This window comes from Schistocerca serialis, chromosome 9 (assembly GCF_023864345.2).
Source record: "Schistocerca serialis cubense isolate TAMUIC-IGC-003099 chromosome 9, iqSchSeri2.2, whole genome shotgun sequence".
Taxonomy (NCBI): domain Eukaryota; kingdom Metazoa; phylum Arthropoda; class Insecta; order Orthoptera; family Acrididae; genus Schistocerca; species Schistocerca serialis.
In genome coordinates, this window is record NC_064646.1 from 415868394 (window position 1) to 415883098 (window position 14705).

The 14705-nt window shown below is 40.6% G+C and overlaps 1 protein-coding gene across 2 annotated transcripts in view; it reads left to right on the forward strand.

Annotated features, from left to right (window-relative positions):
* Positions 1-2799: 2799 nt before the first annotated feature.
* Positions 2800-14705, forward strand: part of LOC126418956 (microprocessor complex subunit DGCR8) — a 257886-nt gene continuing 245980 nt past the window's right edge. The window contains exon 1 of one of the 2 annotated variants that reach the window (XM_050085999.1): positions 2800-2922. The gene's annotated coding sequence lies outside the window, so the exon portion shown is untranslated. Of the gene's footprint in view, positions 2923-3029; positions 3126-14705 lie in introns of those variants that run through there. The other variant, XM_050086000.1, reaches the window with a different exon arrangement.

The window sequence follows — 14705 nt, forward strand, 5'->3', positions numbered from 1 at the left end:
GCATAATACACAAGAGATGTCAAGATTGTCCTTTAAACACAGTTCCTTGTCCAGCTTTCTTTCTTGATGTGTTTGCATCCTGAATCCTGAGTCTGCCCCTTTCCTTTCATATTTCATCAGACATGACAACCACACAAAAAACAACACATTCACAACAATGGCAATGAAATACGCATGTTTCGTACACAGCACTAGCCATACACTGGAAGTGAACTGACCATTTGTTGGGGCAATCTGGTAATGGCGAACAGTTTGGGCGTGATGTTTGAACAGTCTGATTGGAGGATAGCAGCTCCAACATGCGAAGTGTCAACCAGCAAGTAATTTTAACGATAGTAACGAATTTATCAAAAATTTAGGAGGAGTATATTAGTGTTTCATGTCCCATTGATAATGAGGCCATTATAGATGGAGCCCAAGCTCTGATTAGGAAAGGGTGGGAAAGGAAATCGGCTGTGCCGTTTCAAAGGAACCATCATGGCCTTCGTGTGACGTGACTTAAAAAAATTAGATCTGCTGTATGATGCTCTAACAGAGTGTTCCGACTTGCACTAGCACTAGCAGGAAAGACAGATCATACCCCTAGATGCAGACAGAGCAGTTAAGTGCACAATCTGTGGTATAGAATCAATGGTGAATTGTTCAGGTCCATATTTAGAGCGAGCCAACAGTGCAGTGAAATCTTACTTATTTCAAGACACACCTCTACAGTGTAACAGTAGCGCAAAAGAAATGCACTGCATACAATTTTTGAGGAGTCCGGCAGACAATCTCAAGCAGTGGTTAGTGCTAAATGTAAGCTAAGCTTCGCACCCAGCTTCTTTAGAATCTGACGAACAATTGGAAGTACAATTTAAAGACTTGGAAACTGTGACTACAGCTCATTGGCCTGAAGAAGTATACATTACTATATGTGGTAGGGATATAAACAATCTGTGTGGTGTTTTTCAGAAAACATACAAGAGGAAATACATAAATGGATCAGAGAATATGTAGAGACAAATGCGATGCCCCTTGATTCGAAACCTTTAATGCAAGTTGTGCATTCCAGTGTCCACCTATTAGAGTGGAAGGTCATTCAGTGCCATGACTGAACTATTAACAAAGAAAAGAAACAGTCTTTATGTGCAGTGTACAAGTATCTTGTTTTTATAAAATGTATGGGACTACTGCTTGACGTTTTTCACCCTGCTCCATCTGTCTGGTCATGGCTACAAGGAGACAAGATGACAGTAGAAGAAATGGCATGCGGAAAATATCATCCAAACAATTATGTTCAGTATTAGGTGGGATGGAAAATTTTGAAGTGAGGTGAGTACCACCAAAAAATATTTTCCAACTAAAACACTGCCTGTGGATAAAAAAGAGTGAATTTAACAAACAATTTTCATTGTGTATGGGGATCATAATACGCCTCTGTGGTTAATAATGTTGCTAACTAAAGATCAATTTTTAGAGAATATTGACGATGAGCTCGATACTAAAGAGGAGAGAGTACTCTATGGAGGCAAACCATGATGCAGGACCCCACAGCCGCCATGATAGGTCAGGGCAAGCTTTCAATCAATTCTACTAAACAGAAGAAAAGAAATTACTGTTTATTGAAGCCACATGGTACTGTCAGGGTTTAGTTTGTAGTTCAGTGAGATAATCCCTCGAAAGTTGCAGGCATTAGTAGTACTAACAACACTGAATGCCCATCACCAATACTGCCTACCTACCAAAAGCCGTCACGATTTTCTATGCAAAGATTCCTTTTTGACATGACGTTAGTGGCAGAAATTAGTGTACCAACCAATTCCATATATTTGCATATGCTAGGATATAGATATCTAAATATTTATGACCACTTGACATGGATGAATACCAATACTATTGCTCCTAACTTCGCTCACAGCAATTTAAGCTCTCCTCTTTTGTTTTTACCTAAACTGTGGTTACCAGATAATCCGTTTTTAATGGATTCCGTCGTTTTTTGGCTTTAATTTCCCCTCTTCATTTTGTCCTTTACGTAGAGTCACTAATTTTATGTTTTTAAAATGTTGTGAAAAACATAAGATAGTGAAGACATTTTTCAAATTTATAAATTTGAAAACAGTGATAAAAATTTGTTAAAAGATACAAAATTATCGAAAAAGTACACCTGGAGAAAGGTGGAATGTAAAATGTATCAATACGGTCGCAGGTTCGAATCCTGCCTCGGGCATGGATGTGTGTGATGTCCTTAGGTTCGTTCTAGGGGACTAATGACCTCAGAAGTTGAGTCCCATAGTTCTCAGACCCATTTTTAAAATGTATCAGTCCTTACTCCTAAATAGTATAACCAAATTTCTAAAGGCGACGTTTTTGCTCTTTTATGTGTATGAAATCATAGTAATTAATTTGTTTACTATGTATGTAATATTTTGCTTTTCAGGTAGTTGTTTATTGAAAAATGGAAAGAATGGCCATTAAAAAGTTGAGTAAACACTCTATCTTTTATTTTTGAAAATATGGTAACCCTAGCCCGACAACTCACTCAAAAATCGGTACAAATGGTTTTCGAACGAAACTTCGTACTCTGTAGACCGCTGCATTGATAGTGTGTGTATTGCATGCCCCCAAACGAACTCTGGTAACAACCCATTTCCGTAGCCAACAGTTGTGGGTCCGTTCTTTCTTTGTCGAGATACCTACAAGCTCTTCGGCTTGAAGCTGTGCGACCATATTGACACTCGTTCGCATAATTTCACTTGTCGCGCAAGTAGTATTTTATCTTTGGCATGTGGAAGCACTGACTTGCATGTAGGGATACTGTTGGGGTAAAGCGCGAGTAAGAAATTCAAGCCTATGGAATTACAGCTTGAGAAAGTTAAATGGCTTTTAACGTTCGCAACTTACGCCTAAGTTGAAACGACAAAATACAAGGAGTTGTTTCCAAATGTAAGTTGACTTACGTGACTGGCAGTGGGTGCATGCAATTAATTCTTGTTAGGGGGAATTCGGCTTGCATGAGCAATAACTGAATGATTATCTTTGCTGGCAGAAGAACGAAAGTACCTGCTTTGGTGAAGGTATCGATGAGTTGTCGCAATTTGAAAAGTTAAGAAGCTCCTGAGTTAGCCGAAGTTTATTGAAATAAAAAGGTAACATTGGGCTGCGTATTAATATTTTGGCTAGTATAAAATTGGAAAAAGCCAGATGAAATTTGTAATCCTAGAATGTGTCATTGCGTAAGTCGGTTCCAGTGGAAGTTGCAAAGATTATTTCCTGAAAATTGCTCATACTCTTCCACATATTTAAATGTAGTATAGATATGCACATTTCAGCATGATTGTGACTTGAGTTATGTGGATTGATAGGTACAACAGTAATCTGCATGCTTCAAAAAAGCGTAACTGTATATGTAGCACTTACGGTACGGCAAGGATCATCACGAATGTCCACCGTCTGAGATCAGCACGAACTGACAGTACATTAAATAAGCATCACTAAAGTTCTGGTAGAAGAGAGGGTTAAATCGCAAAGTGGCTCTCCCTTTATTTAGAACTTTTGGTGATGCTACACGGAACATCAAATTCAGCACGATGTTTTCTTCAACATCTTAGTTATTTAATAGTTGTAACGGTGAGTTGGTACTCTCTGCTACTGCCAATGCAAATGTCCAGTTGATTCTGTTATTTAAACAATTGGACTTTGATGTCATTGGCGGAAGTGGGGGCACTGACCCGCGATTGCTGCTAACAGCGAACGACGGCTCGTGTGTGGATACGTGGTAAGCACAATTGTATATCACAGGAGCACACAGGAGTCAGCTATTTTTGCAGTATCATAGCTTTAACATGTATGTAATTTTTTGGTACTGATTTGGTGTATCATTTTTAGTAATGTTATTTTGTTGGCTGGTTTGTGAAAGGAAAATACTATAACATTTTAAGCAGATACTCATTTTACTATATGATGGAGAGTACTGTTTCTCCAAAGTTAGTTTGCATGTTTGTTTATATGTACAAAACAAATGGGTAAAACTCTCACATTCTAGGTAATATGTTTAAACATTGTTTGGTATCAAACCATGTTTATCTAGCAAGGAAAATATATTGTCTGTCAGTTTTTCAGAGTTGTGGCAACTGGTGATGTCAGTCTTGTTCATCTCGTCTATTGCATGGTAATATGTCATCTGGCACTATTTACAGTGTTTTTGAATCGTCTGAATTAGTTCACCAAATCAGTATTTTTCAGACAAGAGCACATCATTCTGTGTGCCAACTCAACATCTGTTGTCAGTAAGCGACGTTCAGAGCTCTGGAAATAAGGAAAAATAATTACAATCCATGGAAAGCCCAGGATAGAATAACAGTATTATAAAAATGCTACTCCCCATATAGAGTTGATGTTGAGCTGCATACAGGTGCAGAGAAAAGACTGCTACACATTTAAGTTTTCAGCCAAAAGGCCTTCTTCTGAAACAGAAAACGTGTGCCACACACACACACACACACACACACACACACTCACATTACCATTGGCTCTGGTCGCTATGGCAGTAGTTGTGTGTATGAGTTCTGTGAATATTTGTGTGTGTTTTCAATTGAGGAAGAAGACCTTTGGCCCATAATCTTGGATGTGTACGAGTGTTTTCATTGTGTCTGTCTGCAACTGAGTTTCCTCTGTATTGTAACAATCTACCCTTTTCATAATATTGAAATTACTATTTATCGTAGATAGATACATATATGGAAAAAAGCATTGAACTGAACTTCTTAGAAAAAAATTGCATTTTAATCTATATATGGAACATCCTTTAGAAATCTGTATCCATTTGTCATATTTACCTTAACATTGCAGTTCTATTTATTTGGTATTTTTGATGCAAAGTTTTTATGATTAGGGAAACTTTGTATTGTTTCACTTACTTACAGCCATACTGTACATGAATAAAGTTAGTTTGGAATGGACAATAAAAGTTATACAGGCTTAGTGACCAGTCAGCACATATGAATAAAACCTATGGAATATACATGTTTGTGAAATATATACACTTCATATAGAGTGCAAGTGAATGCCAATCAATGGACCATTATATGAGGTGCATTCAAGTTCTAAGGCCTCAGATTTTTTTTCTAATTAACTACTCACCCGAAATCGATGAAACTGGCGTTACTTCTCGACGTAATCGCACTGCAGACGTACACATTTTTCACAACGCTGACGCCATGATTCCATGGCAGCGGCGAAGGCTTCTTTAGGAGTCTGTTTTGACCACTGGAAAATCGCTGAGGCAATAGCAGCACGGCTGGTGAATGTGTGGCCACGGAGAGTGTCTTTCATTGTTGTAAAAAGCCAAAAGTCACTAGGAGCCAGGTCAGGTGAGTAGGGAACATGAGGAATCACTTCAAAGTTGTTATCACGAAGAAACTGTTGGGTAACGTTAGCTCGATGTGCGGGTCATTGTCTTGGTGAAACAGCACACGCGCAGCCCTTCCCGGACGTTTTTGTTGCAGTGCAGGAAGGAATTTATTCTTCAAAACATTTTCGTAGGATGCTCCTGTTACCGTAGTGCCCTTTGGAACGCAATGGGTAAGGATTACGCCCTCGCTGTCCCAGAGCATGGACACCATCATTTTTTCAGCACTGGCGGTTACCCGAAATTTTTTTGGTGGCGGTGAATCTGTGTGCTTCCATTGAGCTGACTGGCGCTTTGTTTCTGGATTGAAAAATGGCATCCACGTCTCATCCATTGTCACAACCGACGAAAAGAAAGTCCCATTCATGCTGTCGTTGCGCGTCAACATTGCTTGGCAACATGCCACATGGGCAGCCATGTCGTCGTCCGTCAGCATTTGTGGCACCCACCTGGATGACACTTTTCGCATTTTCAGGTCGTCATGCAGGATTGTGTGCACAGAACCCACAGAAATGCCAACTCTGGAGGCGATCTGTTCAACAGTCATTCGGCGATCCCCCAAAACAATTCTCTCCATTTTCTTGATCATGTCGTCAGACTGGCTTGTGCAAGCCCGAGGTTGTTTCGGTTTGTTGTTACACGATGTTTTGCCTTCATTAAACTGTCGCACCCACGAACACATTTTCGACACATCTATAACTCCATCACCACATGTGTCCTTCAACTGTCGATGAATTTCAATTGGTTTCACACCACGCAAATTCAGAAAACGAATGATTGCACGCTGTTCAAGTAAGGAAAACGTCGCCATTTTAAGTATTTATAACAGTTCTCATTCTCGCCGCTGGCGGTAAAATTCCATCTGCCGTACGGTGCTGCCATCTCTGGGACATATTGGCAATGAACGCGGCCTCATTTTAAAACAGTGCTCATGTTTCTACACTCCTGGAAATTGAAATAAGAACACCGTGAATTCATTGTCCCAGGAAGGGGAAACTTTATTGACACATTCCTGGGGTCAGATACATCACATGATCACACTGACAGAACCACAGGCACATAGACACAGGCAACAGAGCATGCACAATGTCGGCACTAGTACAGTGTATATCCACCTTTTGCAGCAATGCAGGCTGCTATTCTCCCATGGAGACGATCGTAGAGATGCTGGATGTAGTCCTGTGGAACGGTTTGCCATGCCATTTCCACCTGGCGCCTCAGTTGGACCAGCGTTCGTGCTGGACGTGCAGACCGCGTGAGACGACGCTTCATCCAGTCCCAAACATGCTCAATGGGGGACAGATCCGGAGATCTTGCTGGCCAGGGTAGTTGACTTACACCTTCTAGAGCACATTGGGTGGCACGGGATACATGCGGACGTGCATTGTCCTGTTGGAACAGCAAGTTCCCTTGCCGGTCTAGGAATGGTAGAAAGATGGGTTCGATGACGGTTTGGATGTACCGTGCACTACTCAGTGTCCCCTCGACGACCACCAGTGGTGTACGGCCAGTGTAGGAGATCGCTCCCCACACCATGGTGCCGGGTGTTGGCCCTGTGTGCCTCGGTCGTATGCAGTCCTGATTGTGGCGCTCACCTGCACGGCGCCAAACACGCATACGACCATCATTGGCACCAAGGCAGAAGCGACTCTCATCGCTGAAGACGACACGTCTCCGTTCGTCCCTCCATTCACGCCTGCCGCGACACCACTAGAGGCGGGCTGCACGATGTTGGGGCGTGAGCGGAAGACGGCCTAACGGTGTGCGGGACCGTAGCCCAGCTTCATGGAGACGGTTGTGAATGGTCCTCGCCGATACTCCAGGAGCAACAGTGTCCCTAATTTGCTGGGAAGTGGCGGTGCGGTCCCCTACGGCACTGCGTAGGATCCTACGGTCTTGGCGTGCGTCGCTGCGGTCCGGTCCCAGGTCGACGGGCACGTGCACCTTCCACCGACCACTGGCGACAACATCGATGTACTGTGGAGACCTCACGCCCCACGTGTTGAGCAATTCGGCGGTACGTCCACCCGGCCTCCCGCATGCCCACTATACGCCCTCACTCAAAGTCCGTCAACTGCACATACGGTTCATGTCCACGCTGTCGCGGCATGCTACCAGTGTTAAAGACTGCGATGGAGCTCCGTATGCCACGGCAAACTGGCTGACACTGACGGCGGCGGTGCACAAATGCTGCGCAGCTAGCGCCATTCGACAGCCAACACCGCGGTTCTTGGTGTGTCCGCTGTGCCGTGCGTGTGATCATTGCTTGTACAGCCCTCTCGCAGTGTCCGGAGCAAGTATGGTGGGTCTGACACACCGGTGTCAATGTGTTCTTTTTTCCATTTCCAGGAGTGTATCTCTTTCCAGTCCGGAGAAAAAAATCGGAGGCCTTAGAACTTGAATGCACCTCGTAGATTGTCACAGGACATCTCTATCTGTGCAACATCACAAATATAATGGTGCTGGAGAAACTGTCTGTTTTATGTGCAGTGCAGTTGTAGTTTAGTGCCTTATGGGAGAAGTCACGAACTTGGAGAAATAAAATGAGATTATTGAAGATGGAGGTATTCCATGTCAAGCCATCCAAGATCTCTCAATTGTCTCAGATAAGGATGAAACTTCGCTCGTTTGTTCTCTAGGAGACAAGTAACCATACCAAATATTGACACTTGACACTCCCTGTTTCCTATTTTCGGGGAAAAAATGACACATCTTAAAAAATAAACGCATACCCACTAATGGATGTTTGTGATCACATTTGCCCAGCCTTGTATATCTCTTCAAGCATGGATCAAGTCACCAGCATTTCTTATTCCTGTCCAGATTCAGATGTTGCAGAACCATGACATTTTTCTCCTTCCAATTCCTCTTAAATCCAAACTGTGAATATCCCAAATCCATTTCACACTTGACTTTGATTAAACTCTGTAAATTCCAGGTTCCAATCCTTATTTTGTTTCGAAGATTGATGTTCCTACTCTGAGCAAAATTTAACGCAGTTACCCCCGGAGATCCGATTGGGGAACTATTTATATCTCTGGAAAATTTTGAGTTAAATGTGCTTGTCATTTTGGCTTATGTGATTCTCTTCAGAATAATTGTTGGAGGTGGTTTCCCGTTGCCTTGCTCCCCATGTAGTAAACAGCCGTAGAGACCTGACGCTGCCAGGAAGCCGCTCTTCTGGAGTACAGACACTGCCCTTGTTGCTAGTTTTGGTCCACCCTGGGTATTTCATTTCCCCAGTACCACCCATATCCCATCCCATTCTGCCATCTGAGGAGCTGCCCGACGGGGGACTAGCAACCCCTCACAGGAAAAAATAAATTACCAATGTTTTTAATTATCATTCATATGTCATTTGGAGGTTGTATACATTGTAGTAAAAGGATTGTAGAAAAAAAATCTCATAACTTTAAATTCAGCTTTAAAGACAGAAAAAAATCTGTAATTATGTTTATGTATTTTATTGTACAGAAAATATGGTCTGTCATTACATCAGATATCAGTTAAAAGGGAAAGGATGGTTAAAAAAAGTTTTTACACTGTACTTCTCAAAGCATGGGGGTCATTCTATGTCAAGCGTCCCAGTTTAGATGATGATCCTAGCTCGACCATCTTAAATTTTGATGAAATTTGTACAGGATGTATCTGAAGGCCTTACATGAACTTGTGCAAAGTTTCAGGCTCACCTGTAACTTGGTTGAGGTGCTAGAGCCATTTTCATGAAAACCACTTTTACAGAGACCCCAAAGTCGTGAAGATATTGTCAAGTTTGGTATTCCACTGTTCCTAATGTAAAAGAGCTAGACTTTTGCTTCTGGGTATAGTGGTACAACTTTGTATGCTCTACACACAAATGTTGCAAGTAGAGTTCAGAAAGCAATGCATTTGTCATAATCTCAGTTCAAAGTGGGCAACAAATCATGTTGCGAGAAATTTGCCCCATAGTTTAACGAGGCATAAGTAGTGGAGAAAGTACGCTACGGACCTGGTCTTTAGAACTACTGTCTGTCTTGGTGTTTAGTAGATCACAAATTTTGGCCTGGCTTGTGTGTTTAATTACTGTGCTGCCATCGTGTAAATTTGCTAAAAAACATGAATGTATCAAAATATTGCCAAGGGGCCATGCCCGATAGCCATGCAAGGTCAGCTACGGGTGGGTTTCTTTACTGCAGGTTCCCAAGCCAGAATATGAATATCTAGCTGGTTCCCAAGTCTGAATGTGGGTATCTAGCAAGTTTCCAAGTCTTTTTTGGGTCTCTCTGTTGTTCCCAAGCCATAATACAGAATTCTTCAATTGTTAAATGTTTTAAATTTTTTGCTGATGTCTAAAACTATTGCTTCTGGCAAACTGTATTGCTACCCCATCATTGAAGCAGCTGGAATTGGTATGACTGCAGTAATCTGTTGTTCTGGGATCCAGCATATCTCTCTTCTAGTAGGTCAATGAAATGATTGAGCAGCTCTGTGGGGATGCATGAAATTAATGAAGGCACTTTTTTCTTCAAATGAAACTTCAGAGATATTTCCTATCCACCATTTTCCATCATAAACGTAAGCAACATACTGGCCAGGCTGTAGTTCATTAATGGCAACATGTTCAGTATCTACTTTAGCATGCTGGTTTAACATTTGCTTTAAAGGACGGTGTATCATTTGATACTCTGTGAATCTTAAGTTGCTTTTCATCAATTGGCACAAAATGGTGATGGTCTCTTGTACCAGACACTGTACATCCATCCTCAAAACGTTTGTCTTGATCAATTTTTGCATCTTCAATAATTTCTATTTTAATATAAATAAATTCAGTGCCATTAACGTTTCTTTTGCAATATTCAAACAGATCAGTTGGTGTTAAGATTTGGTTGTCAATTAAGCGTTGAAGGCTAGCTTGTGCTGCTAAATGCTTAACTGTGGCCCCAATTCCATCACATGGTGATTTCCCATGGCTTGTTCCGAAAAAATTCCATTCTGCAGTAATGCCAAAATCTTTTTGATGATGGCAAAGATTTAGGATGCTCTTAAAATTTTTGTACTGTGCTGCAGAAATGTCGCTAAAATAATGAATATGCTTAATTTCTTTAAAAATGCACTTAAGGGAATTGATCAAGTAGGTTAAAAACACCTGCACTGCAACTGTGTCATGTTGGAGGCAATCACTGATTATGCAGTCGCTGATATTCTAGGTCTTCGTTACCTTTGTAGTAAATGACAAACGGATGTATTGTAGCTTGACTATTTTCCCAATGGAATCCCTGCACTGTGTCTTGGACAATAAAGGAGTAATTTTCTGCGAAATCCATTAATATAATCAATTCTGGTTTGAGACCTTCATTAGTGAACTGCAAATGTTTGCTTTGGTGCTTTGCAATGTAGTGGTGAGTAGAAAGGGCCAACAGTTTTGTAACTAATAGTCCAATGAATTCAACTGTCATTTCCCTGGTTTCAAGTGTCTCTCTCTCAGTGTGAGTCCATTGTTTGAACTGAATTGTGGCCTCAGGATCAATATCTGCAAAAACACTGTTAAATATTCATTTAGAGCTTCTGTTCTGGGACATATTCCACAGTGATAAAGCACATAATCCTTTGTTTCCAAATTACAATTTTGCTCAGAAAATTTTTGTAATCTTCTTTTATTGGGCTGTGTGCCAACAGTAGTTTCACATTTTGATGTATTGTGCAGACACAAACTCAATGTGAACCAGATGTGCCTACAGTCACACATCACTTTGGCCTTAATCCTCAAAATTTGGAAAATGCACTTTCCGGTCCATTTTTATTGCGGTATGCAACATTTATTTTAAGTTGCTCAGTAATAAGTATTTCTGTTTGTTAACCTTTTCTCCATCTACCCGAACAGTAATACAGTCCTTTCCTCCTGGACAAATCCGGCTAAACTCTTAATCATAAAAATGTTCTATGACTCTTGCCTTCACATCCTCAGAAAGCTTTTTCCCCCATTTACCTTTGGGCTGTGCCAATATTCCCTGTTCAGCTTTTAACTTTCTAGCCTTCCTTACCATTCTTTCTGAAACACAAAATTCTTCCACAGTCTTTTTGATAGACCAGCTGTGGGGGAACTAAGGTCAAAATTTGAATTTTCTCATTATTATTTGATATATATAATTTTTCTTTCAATTCTTGGTTCAGCTCAATGTGATCTGAACAAGTCAAGCATTGCTTGCTTGTGGATGGTTGCTGCAATTCACTGGGATCAAGTGGGAGGCCACTTCTGCAATTTTCTTAATAATGGCGCCTTCAACTTTGCACGTTGCATATCCTTTTGTATCCCTTGCACCAATTTGTTGAAATTTTAATGGTGATATTCCAACCAATGTTAAGCTTGTATTCAAATTGTAACCAACATTAGTCTCATCATCTTCATCTGACTGGTATGTAATGTCAGTTTGTGAATATTTTGGTGTATCAAATTCTTTTCTACAGGAAGGGCACATTTTTTTGTCCTGGTTTAATATCAGACATGGTTATCCTTTTTAGTAAGTCAGCTGTTTCTATGTTGATTGAGCACAAGCTTTTTTGTGCAGTGTGATTTTTCTTGCCAAATGTGTTGCAGCATGATCTTTGCAAAAATTCAAATATTTTTAGGAGTAAAGTTTCATGATGGAATCATAGTTGATTATTTTCAGTAGAGTGTAAACCCCTCCATCTAGTAAGCAATTATTGTTCTTATAAGGAAATTTGCTTTACAGCTTTGAGTCCTTTTAAGGCACTGTATGTCGTTAAATGGCATAGGGAATCAGTATTTCCAAAACTGCATACATTAACTTGATCTTGTTCTTCCATTTTAGCAACAACTAGATATGCGTCAAACACTAAAATCAGATTTTCGGGTCCTAAATAAAGAAAAGAAATAAAATTAATAAGCATTCAGCTTCTCAAAAATTATGTAGCAATCTCTAGTACAGTTAAATGGTTAAATTTAGCAATGAACCTGTCACAAACAGGTTTAAAATCATTGATTAAACAGAGAAATGAATATTCAATGAGGACATGATCAACAAAATTCCAAATTTTAGGTGACATTTTTGCACCTTACCCAAAGAGAGACCAAAATGAAAATAAGTTTTTCTAATACAATGAAATGTGCTCTGTTGAACAGTGTTAATGAATGTAATGTCGTAGGTGTCCATTTTGAGATACATTACTATATTTTGATACATTCATGTTTTTTAGCAAATTTACACGATGGCAGCACAGTAATAAACACACAAGCCAGGCCAAAATTTGTGATCTACTAAACATCAAGACAGACAGTAGTTCTAAAGACCAGGTCCGTAGCGTACTTTCTCCACTACTTATGCCTCGTTAAACTATGGGGCAAATTTCTCGCAACATGATTTGTTGCCCACTTTGAACTGAGATTATGACAAATGCATTGCTTTCTGAGCTCTACTTGCAACATTTGTGTGTAGAGCATACAAAGTTGTACCACTATACCCAGAAGCAAAAGTCTAGCTCTTTTACATTAGGAACAGTGGAATACCAAACTTGACAATATCTTCACGACTTTGGGGTCTCTGTAAAAGTGGTTTTCATGAAAATGGCTCTAGCACCTCAACCAAGTTACAGGTGAGCCTGAAACTTTGCATAAGTTCATGTAGGTCCCTCAGGTACATCCTGTACAAATTTCATCAAAATTGAAGATGGTAGAGCTGGAGCCCTAGGACACTTCACGTGGAATGATCCATGGACTGTCCTCTGGAAAAATAAAATTAATGGTTGTCTTATTTCTTTATTTGCTTTTGTAACAAATTACAGTATAACCCCTGCCCCCATTAGAATCTAATATAGGCCATTGAAATTTCAAGGACCCTGAATAATATACTTTTGACCTTACTGAAATTTTAGTTGAAAAAGAAACGGGCTCAACCAATAGTATTTTTAAAAAAAAGCTCAAGTGTATTCAGTTGTTTAAGCAATGCTGCACGTAGTAGATGAGGGTGGAGATTCTTCTAGAAAACCTGTAATGTTTTACTTGAAAAATATCAGGAAAATCCTGAGTAATTTCAGAAATTTCCTAAAATCTCAGGGTATTCTGCAGTTTAACCTTGAAATTTAATTTTATTGATTTTTGCAAATCACTAATTCTAAAATACTTTTATATAATTTCAGATGTGTTAACAGTATGGATATAATATTATTCCATATAATACTATATCAATACTGCTTCTGACTGGTATATTTCAGTTGAGAGGAAAGAAAAGTTATTGTGGTATGCCCACACCCCCCCCCCCCCCCCCCCCCCCCCCCCCCGACCCGCCCCTCCAGTCCACCACTCACCAATGTTTTATCGGAGCTTCTTATGACACTTGCCATCTACTAAGGGTAACGACCCCCCACCCCTTCCAAAATTTGAGTAGCCACCATGCAGATGAAACTTGTAACGTTAAGACTTTTTTTCTGAATGGAGCACATAAAGTCCTCTGAAAATCAGCAGCAGCAAGGAACATAAGGAATGGGAACGTGATTGTATCCCCTCCTTTGGGCAAATGGAATGATGAAGTGAATTATTTGCTAACATTGTGTTCAATAGTTATCCAAAAGCACTGAATTAAATATATGGTCGAGTCACATTAATATGACCACTTTGCAAAAGGCTGAGTAACCACCTTCTGCAGCACAGACTTGCAGGAAAAGTTGTCAGTGAGGTTCTGGAAGGTATCAATGGGTATGGAGTGCAATGCCATCCCCAGGGCTCTGCCCAGCTGCACTTAATATCTCAGTTGAGGATCCATTATGCGAACTGCCTGATGGAGTTGGTCTCACAGATTTCCGATCAAGTTTAAATTCAGGTCATTTGGTAGCTAGGAGAATATGGTTAACTCATCCTGGTGCTTTTGGAATCGTGCACGTACATTGTGAGCTGTCTGATATGTTGCTTTGCTTTGCTGCTATCATGCTGACGAAAAAGTAACCTATGTGGAGGGGTGGATATGGTCTTCGAGGATAGATGCATACTTGTTTCGATCCAGTATGCCTTGCAGAATGATTCTCCAAGGGAATTAGCATGCAAATTCCGGCCTTCATTGCAATGAGCAGCAGTCAGCAGGGATGAACGAACCAGGCACCTGCTGCAGAGGCCCATATTCAGCAATGCTGAACAGTCGTTTGAAAACAAATGATAGCCCCCTTGTTTCATCTGGGTGGTCAGTTGCACACCTATTCGTCCGTATGCATCTCCACAGCCTTCATTCACTTCTGTCATCTATGGCCTGTGGTACACCACTGTAGCTTCAGCGTCGATTTCGGATAGCGCTATTTTGCCATGCGTCGTATACTTTAACCATTTCAGCACACA